General features: G+C 43.9%; 1 protein-coding gene across 1 annotated transcript in view; it reads left to right on the top strand.

The window, feature by feature from the left end:
* DUSP16 (dual specificity phosphatase 16) overlaps window positions 1-13,425 on the top strand; it is a 65,650-nt gene that overhangs the window by 39,906 nt on the left and 12,319 nt on the right. The gene's annotated exons all lie outside the window — the stretch shown is intronic.

Below are 13,425 nucleotides of genomic sequence, written 5' to 3'. Positions count from 1 at the left end.
TGACGGCTGAACACCTGAGCAGGTACACAAGGGATTGCACTGGTCATTCCAAAGAATAAACATGCATAACCTCTAGCACCGATCTTGTTTTGCCAAGGTGTGTCTCCTCTCTTTCTCTTTTCAATTGGAAGAAAATTGCTAATGTTAGTAAAGTGGGCTGTTAGGGCAGTTGAGAAAGAAAATGGAATGGCTCTGACTTTACCTTGCTTGGCATTAGATGTATTGCAGCAGATTAAAACCTTAGGGATAGGATTTCCGGTTCCACCACAAAACCGCGGACGACAAAATCGCCGTCGACGAAAGCGCGTATGTGACGTCATCACAGCGCGACGAAAAAGATCGAAAAATGTAAAAATAAAGCGAAAACCTTACCCTAACCCCCCCAAACCTAACCCTAAACCTAACCCTAAACCTAACCCTTAACCTAACCCTAAACCTAACCCTTAACCTAATGAAAAACCTAACGCTAACCCTTAACCTAAAGCTAAACGTAACGCTAACGCTCTAAACCTAACCCTAACCCTTAACCTAACCCTAACCCTAACCCTTAACCTAACGCCTACCTTTATGTGAATCGGCTTGCTGTAATTTAATTTTTATTTCAATTTTTCGATCTTTTTCATCGCGCTGTGATGACGTCACATACGCGATTTCGTCGACCGCGCTTTTGTGGAACGCGGTTTTGACGGGTCACGAGGATTTCCATATTCTGTTATTCTACCTTACAAGAACAAAGCTGCATTTTCTGGGATCTCTGCCATGTCTGCTTCTGTCCTATCTCAAAAGGGATGACACCGATCTCGAGAGCCTGCACGCTGCCCTGAACGAAATCCAATTAGAATGTATTTATTTTATTTTATTTAGTTTGTCAAACATGTAAAAGCCGACAGGTATAATAAGCATAAACAGAAATATGAACACAGTAAATGGGTACGAACAAATGGGGACAGTGGGACAGGGGCAGAAGGCACGCTAGTGCGCTTATGCACGCCCCCTTTATAGACCTCTTAGGAATAGGGTGAGGTCAGGGGTGGGTTTCAACCGGTTTGCGGCGGTCCCCGTGAACCGGTTGGTCGGCGAACCCGGAAGTAAGTAACTTCCGGGAACGGCGAAGGGCCCACCTGCCCGCCCACGCTCCTTACCCGGTTTTGACGAGTTCTGCGCTTCCATGCATGCGCAGGACGCATACAGCGCCTGCGCAATCCTCCATGAGTAGCTGGAGCATTGCACAGACGCTAGTACGCATGCGTACACTGCGCGCATGCACGAGGACGCCGCCGGCCCCATTCCAACCAAACCGGTTGGAACGGGGCGAGAAACCCACCCCTGGGTGAGGACAACAGCAGACTGTTTTAGATTAAAATTATGGGGGTTTGAGGATGTAACAACAGAGTCGGGTAGAGCATTCCAGGCATCGACCACTCTGTTGCTGAAGTCGTATTTTCTGCAATCGAGTTTGGAGCAGTTTACCTTGAATTTCTATCTACTGTTTGCCCGTATATTATTATGGTTGAAGCTGAAGAAGTCATTGACAGGTAGGACATGGTAGCAGATAATTTTGTGTACTATGCTTAGGCCAGACTGTAGGCGGCGTAGTTCTAGGTTCTCCAAGCCCAAAATTTCCAAGCTTGGTGGCATAAAGGATTCTATTGTGAGCAGAGGAGTGGCGTACTCTTCTCGTGAAATACCTCTGGACTCGCTCAATTGTGTTAATGTCTGATATAGAGTGCGGATCCCAGGCAGACAAGCTGTATTCAAGGATTTGTCTAGCAAAGGTTTTGTATGCCCTAGTTTGCAGTATAATATTACCGGAGAAGAAGTTTCGCAAGATTAGGTTGACAACTCTTAATGCCTTTTTGGCAATGTCGTTACAGTGAGCTCTGGGGCTTAGATCATTTGAGATGAGTACTCCTAGGTCCCTGACAGAGTGAGGGTAATCTACGAGGTCATATCCGCCAAGTTTGTATTTGGTGTTCTGATTTTTTTTTGTCTTAATTTGTCTAATTTTGTCTAATTTTGTTCTAATTTGTCAAATGTTTTTGGATGGGGAGAGTGGAATCCAGGAAAATGGATTGTTTCACATGCTTTCTTTCTACCTTTGGTAATCTGCTTTGGTCCCATACAATTGGCATATTTGCCTGATTTTTTACTCAGTTTAAATGATTTCTTCCACCAAATTTATTTTTTTGTATCATTTGTTCTCTACATATTCTTGCATCTCACTTTTTCACACTTCGAATAGCTTTAGCTTCAGTACAAATCATGCATATGGTAAAATGATACATTAATATGCAGTTAGACCTCAAGTTACGACTGGCCGGAGAATTCTGGGAGCTGAAGTCCACAAGTCTTAAAGTTGCCAAGTTTGAAGACCTCTGCTCTAACCAGTGTTTCTCAACCTCAGCCAGATGTGTGGATTTCAGCTCCTCGAATTAGCCCTGCTGGCTGGTGAATTCTGGGAGTTGAAGTCCATGTGCCTTAAAAGTTACATAAAAGTTGAGAAAGGGCATTTTAAACCACCTTTCTCACCGAGGCTGATTTGTTGGGTGTGCAAGATTCAGTTTCGATGCATGTATAATCTTGTTGGTGCTCAGTTGGAGGGAAGATGGAGTGATTCATTCCAAACATTCACATTCGATGTTGAATATTGTTACGTACTTTATTCATTAAACATGAAACTCAGCCAACTGAACATTCAAAAATGCATCACAAATACCAGTGACTGGTGCTAATGGTTGATACGGTTTGCTTCCAGCGTCCTAGGTATCAACCAAGCACCTTCTTAAAATATAAGATGTTGTTGTTATTACTATTATTATTATTGTGTACCAAGCCGTAAGTTAATAAAATGAATAAAACTGATGAAACAAGAGTTCATTCCCTATTCAGACAGGCAGGCTGGAATTAATCTTAACAGATTAACAGAGTTGGAAGGGACCTTGTAAGTCATCTATTCTAACCCCCCGCCCAAGGAGGATACCCTACACCATTTCTGACAGATGGCAGTCCAGTCTCTTCTTGAAAGTTTCCAGCGAGGCATTCCTGAAAAAAGAGACTCCTTGGATGAGTTGGTGGGTTCTGAATCCCTCAAAGGGTCTTTATGCTTATTCTGTTTATTATTTATTTATTTATTTATTTATTTGGTTAGTTAGTTAGTTAGTTAGTTGGTTAGTTAGTTAGTTAGTTAGTTAGTTAGTTAGTTAGTTAGTTAGTTGTCAAACTAATACAAAACTATCCTATACTACAAACTAGTACAGGATAGCAGGTCTCAGGTCTCAGTATCAACATGGACATGAACAAAGGAAATGAGTACAGATAAATGGGGACAGTAGGACAGGGACGGAAGGCTCGTTGGTGCGCTTATGCCCACCCCCTTTACGGACCTCCTAGGAATGGGGTGAGGTCCATGGTGGACAGTTTGAGGCCGAAGCTCTGGAGGTTTGAGGAAGTAACAACGGAGTCAGGTAGAGCATTCCAGGCGTCGACCACTCTGGTGGTGGGTTTCCATTATTTCACTACCGGTTCACTCGCATGCACAGAGGGGGTCCGGGCGGGTGGGCGGAGCCTCTTGCCACTGCCACTACTGGTTTGCCTGATCCGGGTCGAACGGCAGAAACCTACCTTTGGCATGGGCGTGTATGTGTGCGTGTGTGCATGGCGGAGTGCCACAAAACCCAAAGACCAGCTGGCTGGTACGCGCCTGCCTGTTTTGGGGGGCATTTTCAGCTGTTTTGGGGGGCATTTTTCAGGCTGTTTTCCAGTGCTCCAGCACCTGGTCGGTGCGCAAGAGGGCTCTGCATGCCACCTCTAGCATGTGTGCCATAGATTCGCCATCACGGGTGTATAGCCATGTTGGCCACACGACTAGAGAAATTGCCTTCAGACACCGCCAAGAGACAGAGGAGCACAGTGCCTTTAAGTCAGGCCTGGCCGACAATGAAACCTTTCCTTCTACTCCAGATTCCGTGGTTGCAGAAAATTAGATGGTGCTGCTACAACACTGTTTTTTAAAAAAATAATCATTTTCTGAATATGCCACAGCCTCTTACATCCCGCACCATTTTTTTAGGCGCCGGATAAAGTTGTGGTTCTCTGCATAAAGTTGTGAAAACAGACCTAGAAAAAAAATGTGACGACGGAGGTTGGGGGAGAGAGACGGGAAAGATATTAACCTTCAGCAACATTTGAGAAGAGCATTTCATTTCCTTCTAAAAAGCATTGGGAGAACGGTTTAAAAAAGAGGAAAAACTGTTCCTTGTCTGTCTCCAGGTTGTGCTGACTGCTACACCGTTGTTTTTAAATGTCAATTTTTAATGCCTCTGTTGTTTTTTTTAAATTAACCGGGGAGGGGGAAACAAAGTGCAGTGTCAACAACTGTTATCTTTTCAGTCCAAGGTTGGTGTGTATTATCCAAACACTGTATAGATTACAAGGCTGTAAGAAATTAAACAACAGTAACATTTCACTTCCTCCTTGGAATGCCTGGGATGCAGGAGCCCTATTCTGTCATGGCCACTTTCTGTTCTTCCCTGGAAGAGTTTTTAAGGCACAGACCAGGGGTGGGTTTCAACCGGTTCGCGGCGGTCCCTGCGAACCGGTTGGTCGGCGAACCTGGAAGTAAGTAACTTCTGGGAACGGCGAAGGGCCCATCCGCCCGCCCGTGCTCCTTGCCCGGTTTTGATGAGTTCTGCGCTTCCACGCATGTGCAGGACGCACACAGCGCCTGCGCGATCCTCCAGGAGCAGCCGAGGTGGCGCAGTGGTTAAATGCAGCACTGCAGGCTACTTTAGCTGACTGCAGTTCTGCAGTTCGGCTGTTCAAATCTCACTGGCTCAAGGTTGACTCAGCCTTCCATCCTTCTGAGGTGGATAAAATGAGGACCCGGTTTGTTGTTGGGGGCGATATGCTGACTCTGTAAACCACTTAGAGAGGGCTGAAAGCCCTATGAAGCGGTATATAAGTCTAACTGCTATTGCTATTGCTATTGCACAGACGCTAGTATGCATGCGTGCGCTGCGCGCGTGCACGCACACGCCGCACACGTGCACGAGGACGCCGCCGGCCCCGTTCCAACCGAATTGGTTGGAACAGAGCGAGAACCCACCCCTGGCACAGACTAACAAAAATCACGGGGCATGGTCTTTCTTTGGCTCTTATCTCTGGAGGGCTGAATAGCCTTATCTCAGCAAGCTGATGACAAACACTTAAAACGTTTGAGTTCAGGGGGTCACTGAGGTGTTCAAAAGTCAAAGAGTACAGAAGGTGAAAGGGTTCTTCCAGGCTGAGCTATGGAAAACACAGGGCGGAGTATTTTAAGGGGCCCGGAGGGCAAAGAAATAGGGAGGCCGAGAAAACAGCCCAGCTTATGAAATGATTAAATGTCTACGGCAGGGGTGGGCTTCAAAAATTTTAGACTGTGATTGTTAAAAAGTTATACCGTGTATGGGCTCTGGGAAGTCGGGGGGAGGGAAGGGAGGTGGGGCTCTAGGGGGAGGGGGGAGGGGGAAATATAATATGTGTTAAATTCTAAAGTACAGGATTGCACTTGTATACTGTGGCTTTTTAATGTTAGTGTTAAAATAGAACAAGCTGAATATATTGGAAGGTAATAGAAGTAAACCGAAGGGAGGAGTTGAGCGAAAGAAGAAGGAGGGTGGAGAGGGTGAGAGAGAGGAGGAGGAGAAGGAAGGGAGGGAATGGATGAAGAGAGGGAGTGATAGAGGGGGAGGGGAAGTAGGTAGTAGAGGGGTATGTAAGAAGGAAGAATGAAAGTTGGAGGGGGTTGAAAGAGGGTGTATGGTGGGCCAAGGTGGTATATTGGGTTTGTATTGTAGGGGGCATTTTCTATATAAGTGAAGGCTGTGTTTATTACTCAATGTTACATGCTCCGGTTATGCACAGTAAACATGTGATTGTATAGAATGAAATGGAAATAAAAAATATTATGTGAAAAAAAATATATTAAAAAAAATGATTAAAAAAAAAAATTTCAGCAACGGAAAACATGAGTAAATCTATATGGCATTTGAGCCTACATATAATTGTGGCCGCAAGAATAACCTATGCACAATTTTGGAAATCTACTACCATACCGTCGGAAGATGCCATAATTAAAAACATCTATGAATGTGCAGAAATGGACAGAATGACGGGTTGGCTGAGGGACAGAGGAGAAACGGAGCATTATCTTAGCTGGAACCTATGGTATATGTGGGCGACAAGGAGAACAGCAGGGACTTAAAACGGGGAAAGTTAAATAGCAGTTGTTAACAATGGGAGCTAAAAGTGAACATGGGTATTGTAATAGATCCCTGAACTTTGTAATGAGAAGATGCTGCTTAGAGACTAAACAATGAGGAAGGAAAAAAAAAGTTGGGCTGTGAATGACTGTCACCGCGGAGAGGGAGGGTTGTATGTTTAAAATTGTATTTGTATGTTTTATTCTTTAAAAAAATGTATAACCAATAAAGATTATTTTTTAAAAAAATTCAGCAACGGGTTCTCTGCCCCGTTGCTGGGTGGGCGTGGCCTAGTTGGCCTCCTGCACTACCGTGCGGTGGGGGGGGGGCATTTCCGCCTTCCTCAGGCTCTGGAGGTTTTCCTCGAGCCTCTGGGAGGGCGAAAATTGCCTCTCCTGGGCTCTGGAAGCCTTCTGGGAGGTCCATTTTCCCCCTTTCTGAGCCCTCCACTTACTTCACATCCAAAACGGGCCACATGGAGACTCCAGGGAGGGGAGGAGCAGGGTGGAGAGGGCAGGGCCAGCCAAGGGTGGGATTTGGAGGTTCTCTGAACTGGCCATAACGTTAGTTACGGGTTCTCCCAAACCTGGGCGAACCCTAGCAACCCACCTCTGGTCTATGGAGATTCTTAGTCATCCAGGTCACGGTGCTTTTTCAAGAGTCAACTGGACTTTCTCTTCTTGTCCAAGAAGCTTCTCAAACTCTCCGGTGCTGAAGAAGCTTTTTGGATGAGAAGCGAAACGCCTTCAAAGAAAAACCGGAAAGTCCAGTTGCCTCTTGAAAAAATGCACCTTTGGGTTCATTAAATGAACCTTTCCCAATGTTCACCTTTGCTTGGTCTGGGCTGCTGTTTAGTCTAGGTTTCTCCAACACAAAAGCATGTGGATGATGGTTGTTTGGTCTTGGAATAAGAGTGGCAAATAATGTAGACTGAATTTCATCAAACTGGATAGTGAAGTTGTTGATGATGTTAGAAAGATTGAATTACAAAGTTGGGAGCTTTGTAGGAAGAGAGTTGAGATAGCCTTTAATGGCAAAACTGCAGAAGGATCCAGAATCACCTTTTCTGACCAACCCAGTTTATTAAAATGCATATTTCTGGTGAGTTTATGCCTGTTAATTAAATGTCTTGATCAGGAAAGGTGCTATCAGATCCCTTTCAGTTAGAAGCTATGTGATAGCTGTGCTGTATAAAATCTGATGTAGAAGAACCGATACTGAGCTTTTTCCATGATACACTAAATTTTATTTGTCTGTAATTTATATTTAGTTTGTACTTGGGTATCACCTCTAATCTAGTCTGACATCTCAACCACCAACACCAAAGGGAGTCTGATGATTCAGAACGTCTCTGTGATATATTAACACCCTGAAGAAATTTAGAGAGTTGTTATATTTCACCAAACCCTCTTGCGACTTTTGATAGAAAAATCTTGACCTATTTTTACCTCTTTTTCTTTGTACTGGCCGATAACCCGGTGTTGCCCGGGTATTTATTTAGAGGGGGGAAATGTCCGGACCAAACGTAATCCAAATCCAATGTTGGATTTTCCCCCTTATCAGAAGATGCCCCCTTGTGGAGTACTCTGAAGCCATTACCATAACAACTCCATGCGTTGTACAGTGGAAGCCATTTTATGGCAGTCCAGTAGAATCCATTTAGGGCACAACAGGCTGTATCTTAACAGAACACCCCCCAAGGGATTTTAGGGGTGACTTACCCCCACAGTGTTTGTTTCCAAAGAGTAAGTCATCTATGTACCAAGTTTGGTTGAAATTGCTCAAGGCGTTCCAGAGTCATGCTGGAACACACACACACACACACACTCTTATGTAGATATATAGATTACTTGAACAGTCACAATTTAAATAAAACCTTTTGAAGGGTCAGGATGAAACAGTTAATCCAGAAGGAATCAGATTATATCTCTCTGCTGGAATGAAGCGTCTAAAGTAATGGGAAAATGTGATGGCTTAGCCTTGAATTGAAGAGGAAGAATCAGTTGCACAGTCTGTGTAAAATCTGCCATTTGTTTAAACCAAGTGAAATCCTGGTGGGTCAATAGAGGAAAAAAAAAACCTAGCATGGCTCCAGTTAAATTCCGAGAATTTGGCCATTAAAAGATTGAAAATGAGTAATGGCGGAATCGCGATCCAGGTCCCTCAAGAGCGATTGGAAATTGGCAAATGTTTCTCAGCTAATCAAGAGCATCTCTTTCAATTCCCTAACTAATAAGGCTATGTAGAAATTGAAACCTTGGAATTTTATGCTAATTGGTGGCCTGTTAGGTTTCCCCCCCCCCCCCCCCGTGAGATCAAACTAAAATAAGGTCTGATTTTCAACAAAAGCAGAGTGAACCAATGTTTTGGGCCATATGACATATATTTTGACCAGATGCTATCATAGAAATTCCTGGTGTTGGGGAGATTGATTCGAAGTCTATCTTGTTCCTTTCCTGAAATATTTTTCCTGAGACGGGTAATCTCAAAGATCCCACGAGAACTGACTAGCATAGAACTTGCCAATTCTGACGACTAAAAGGCCTAGATTTAGCAGGATCAGCCCCGTGGCTTTTTAAAATGTAGAATAAGAAGAACAGCTGTGTCTCCATCCCCTGGAGAAGTGGGCAGTTTTATCAAAAACTAGCTGATAACCCAGCATGGTAAGAGGATTTATTTATAGAGAGAAAATATCCGGACCAAACATAATTTCTAATGTTGGATTTTCCCCCTTACCAGAGGGAGCCCCTTGTGGAGTACTGTGAAGCCGTTATCATGGCATCTCCACTGTGCTGTACAGTAGAAACTATTTTATGGCAGTACAGTAGAAGCCATTTTAAGGCACAACAGGATATATCTTAACAGAACCCCCCCCCCAAGAGGTGTTAAGGGTGTCTTACCCCCACAATATTTTTTCCTAGAGAGTAAGAAGTCTGTGTACCAAGTTTGGTTGAAATTGCTTGAGGTGTTCCAGAGTTATGGTGGTACACACACACACATACACAGCCATTTTTAAATATATATAGATATTTCAAAAGCACATTGCATTCAGCTGCTGTACTCTCAAATCAGCATTAATGTTTTTTTTAAAAAAAAACAATTCTGCAAGGAGGACCATCCTCAAAGTTGAATTATGTTTTTACTTCAGAAACTGAAGAGTAATATCAGATGTAATGCTTGTGCTGGAATGATTCAAAACAAACTTTGTCGGTTCCTGAGGGAGGGATCTGACAGGGTAAATGAAGTAGAACTGGGCTAAGATGAACTAAGGTGGCTTGCCAAAGACTGTCAGTATCCCTGCAGTCCACAGGAAAAACTAATGACTTCCATAAGTTCTGGATAATAGCCTGTTTTGTCCTTCAAGAGAGATTTAAGGGGGGGGGGGGCGGAGCAGGAAGGGTTTCATATCTTGTACCTTAGGGGCCTCCAAAGTTGGCATGTTTAAAACTTGTGGACTTCAGCTCCCAGAATTCCTCAGCCAGCAGACCTCAGCTAAATTACCAGTCCACTCAAAGTCTGTTCTGACCTAGGTTTCCCAAAAGGACGAAGCCGACTCCTCGTTCCGATAAAATCCCTTTTATTGAGTTTAAAGTGAATTCCTCTCCAGCAAAGTCCCGGCCAACCATCTTTCAAGAGATTTCACAACTTCAGACCTTTATCAGGCTTGGAGAGCTGCCAGGCCGATATCTTCCAAACGCCACTCAGTAGCAGACGTGGCAAGAAGTCAGGAACAGATCTTCACCCAAATGAATTGAACTAATTGTCTCCTGCAAACTCCACTCCCCTTTCGCTCCTCTTTTATTCCCTATGGGAGGGGCCATTCACCATCCACCTGTGGCTTTACTCCTGAGTTGGCCCTTGTTCCTTAGGTGTACCCTTCTCCTGGCAGCTCTGCACATGCACACAATGGGAACAGGCTTCAGCTGTTCTTCTGCCCCACTGATGTCTGACTCGGAAGGCAGCTGATAACTCTCAGATGGTCCTGGCCTCATCTCTGACAAGAGCCCTCATCAGAGCCTTCCCCAGACTCCTCCGCACCGCATTTTGTGCCTAGTAAGCCTCCTTGCAGCCTCCTGGGACCAAAAGCGGGCAGCAGGGATGCCACGCTCTCGCCCGCCCCTGCGCATGCACATGCAGCCCCAGCCTCTCTGTGCACGTGTGCATAACCCGTGTCCCCGTACATGTTTGCGCATTTCCCACATGCACCTCCCTCCCCACGCATGCGCAGTAGAGATCAAAAAATCAGCTGGCTGGCGGGAGATATGTTGGAGCCAAGCTGGCGCAACGGCTTATGTACCCGCAGAGAGGGCTCTGCGTGCCAACTGTGGCACATGTGCCATAGGTTTCGCCATCAGGGTTCTATACCACTGGTGATGATTTTAATGCATTCAATCTTTTTCTCTTCTGAATCTTTATGAGCACGGATTTCTCTTGTCTCCATTGGGAAAAGAACCCCAGCTCAGCCTGATTGAGAATATTATGTGTTGTGTCTCTGTCTGTTTGTCTTGTTTTGTCTTGAGAGACCACGCAGTTGGTGCTCTTGCTATTTGAGATAAGTTCTTTATGCATCTTTAAAGGCTAGATAAAAGGTAGAGGTTCCCGTCGCTTGTTGGAAGCCGGCTGGGAATATTGCAAATGAATTAGAATTATTTATTTGTCATACATGCTGTTTTTTGCCAGAAAAAGGGCATGCATAGCCTTTAGGAGGCTTGTAGAGTGCTCCTGGGTGCTGGGGGGGGGGGGGACAAAAATGAGTGAAAAATGGTTTTTGGCTCTTTTTTGACCTCCCAGCCCCCAGGAGCACTTTGCAGGCCTCCAAACCCTCTGCACATCCATTTTTGTGAAGGGGGCGAGGTGTCAGGAGGCCAAAAATGATGTATTCAATGTATAAGACGCACACAGATTTTCACCCTCTTTTTTGAGGGGAAAGGTGCGACCTATACTCCAAAATATACAGTAACCTAGATTTTAAATTCCTTAAGGGTATGGTGAGCCACAACCGTGATATAGATCTCCCTTTCTTAACCTTGACAACTGTAGGCTGTGTGGACCTCAACTCCCAGAACTAAAGTTGCCAAGATTGAGAAATATTGATGTAGAATCCCAGGACCTCAGCTTGGCTGCGTTCCTCAAGTTGGAGGAATGGACCAAGAACATCTCAACTCACGCCAAGGTTTTCGGCGGAGTTGTTCCTTTATTCCCAAATGGGGGATAGTTACACAATCAAGATCTGGAGAATGGTCAGAAGAAGTTCTGGTTGTTTGTCTATGGTTGGGCTAAAAACCCAACCCAAAGTATTTTCCATAAGTCATGATTTCAGCGAGTGGTTTAGGGGGAAGAAAAGAAGGCAAAGGTGAGAACTGATCAAATATGAACACTTTTTGTTATTCCTACCCTGTTCCCCCTAAAATAAGACCTCGTCACATAATAAGCCCAATTGGGCTTTTGAGCACATGCGCTAAAATAAGCCCTCCCCTGAATATAAGCCTTCCCCGAAAATATTGCAACACAGCAGCAGCCATGAGGTGACCACGCTCGTTGCCTCCTGCACCTCAAAAATAATAAGACCTCCTTGAAAATAAGGCCAAGCGCTTATTTTGGGGGGGTGTCAAAAGAAAATAAGACCCTGTCTTATTTTCGGGGAAACACAGTAAGGGATAACTATTGCCCGTTCTGCACCAAAGGACCTTAATCTTGAACTTGCCCTGGTCAGAAGAAAATCTTGGGCATTAATCAGAGCTTTGAAACCCTCTCCCCAGTTTTCCTCCCCATTCTCAACAGCCAGATCATTAAATACTTGGAAAGCCCGCGAGCCTAGATTGTGTGCGCAAAGTTACAGGAGGTGTTTGGTTTCTGAAAACCAAACAAAAGCCATTGGAGTTTTCTTCGCCGCAAATGGCATTTGGCGCCTTGAGTTGGTTTCATGAAACAGCCCTTCGAGAATTGCAGCCACAAGTAATAAACTAGACAAGACAAGCGCTGGAAACGCTGCACGCTGTATTAACACAAGGGAATATCCAGAAACCACCAACTAAATAAAACAGCTGGAAGTTGGTTAGTGACAGACTCAAGACCTATGAATTAAAACAAAAAACAAAATCTCTGTTTTTACAAACTGATAAAGAGAACTGAGGACATTCTTAAACCTCTAAAGTTTAGATGTCTTTGAAAGAAAATGCTAAGAAGTAGTTTCACAAAGTGGACATTTTCAGCTGTGCTGTGATGTTCGTTAACACAATCTCCTTGATGGAAAATCAGAAATCTACGATAAAGTGCAATCGTTCAGGACATCTGCTGGGATTTAAATCTTGGCATTTCCTTCTGCAAAATTCAACTCTCCTATAAGTCAGATTCAAATCTTGAAACTTCACAATCATAACTGTATGGTTTTGTTGTGTCATTGTTTTATATATATATATATATATATATATATATATATATATATATATATATATATATATATATATATATATATATGATAGATAGATAGATAGATAGATAGATAGATAGAGATATAGATATATATAGATATATATAGATATATATATATGGATAGATGATTGATAGATAGATAGATAGATAGATAGATAGATAGGGAGGGAGAGGGAGAGAGAGGGAGAGAGATGATAGATAGATAGATAGATAGATAGATAGATAGATAGATAGATAGATAGATAGATAGATAGACAGACAGACAGACAGACAGACAGACAGACAGACAGGCATAGATATAGATACACACACACACACACATACATACACATACACATGTGGGTGTGGGTGTGGGTGTGGGTGTGTGTTCCAGCATAACTCTGGAACGCCTCAAACAATTTCAACGAAACTTGGTACAAAGATGACTTTACTCTCTGTAGAAAAAATATGGTGGGGATAAGGCACTCCTAAAGCCCCTTGGGATATGTGTTCTGTTAAGATACAGCCTGTTGTGCCTTCAAATGTCTTCTACTGTACTGCCGTAAAATGGCTTCAACTGTACAGTGCAGTGGAGTTGCTATGGTAACGGCTTCACAGTACTCCCCAAGGGGGCTCCCTCTGGTAAGGGGGAAAATCCAACATTAAAAATTACGTTTGGTCTGGACATTTTCAACAACATCAGAGCTTTTCCTGTCTAATACAAGTTTAGGATAAATGAATACCCAGGTAACGTCTGCTTATCAGCTAGTTTCTA

The sequence above is a fragment of the Thamnophis elegans genome, chromosome 7, assembly GCF_009769535.1.
Source record: "Thamnophis elegans isolate rThaEle1 chromosome 7, rThaEle1.pri, whole genome shotgun sequence".
NCBI classification, from domain to species: Eukaryota; Metazoa; Chordata; class Lepidosauria; order Squamata; family Colubridae; genus Thamnophis; species Thamnophis elegans.
This window is presented reverse-complemented; position numbering and strand designations above follow the sequence as displayed.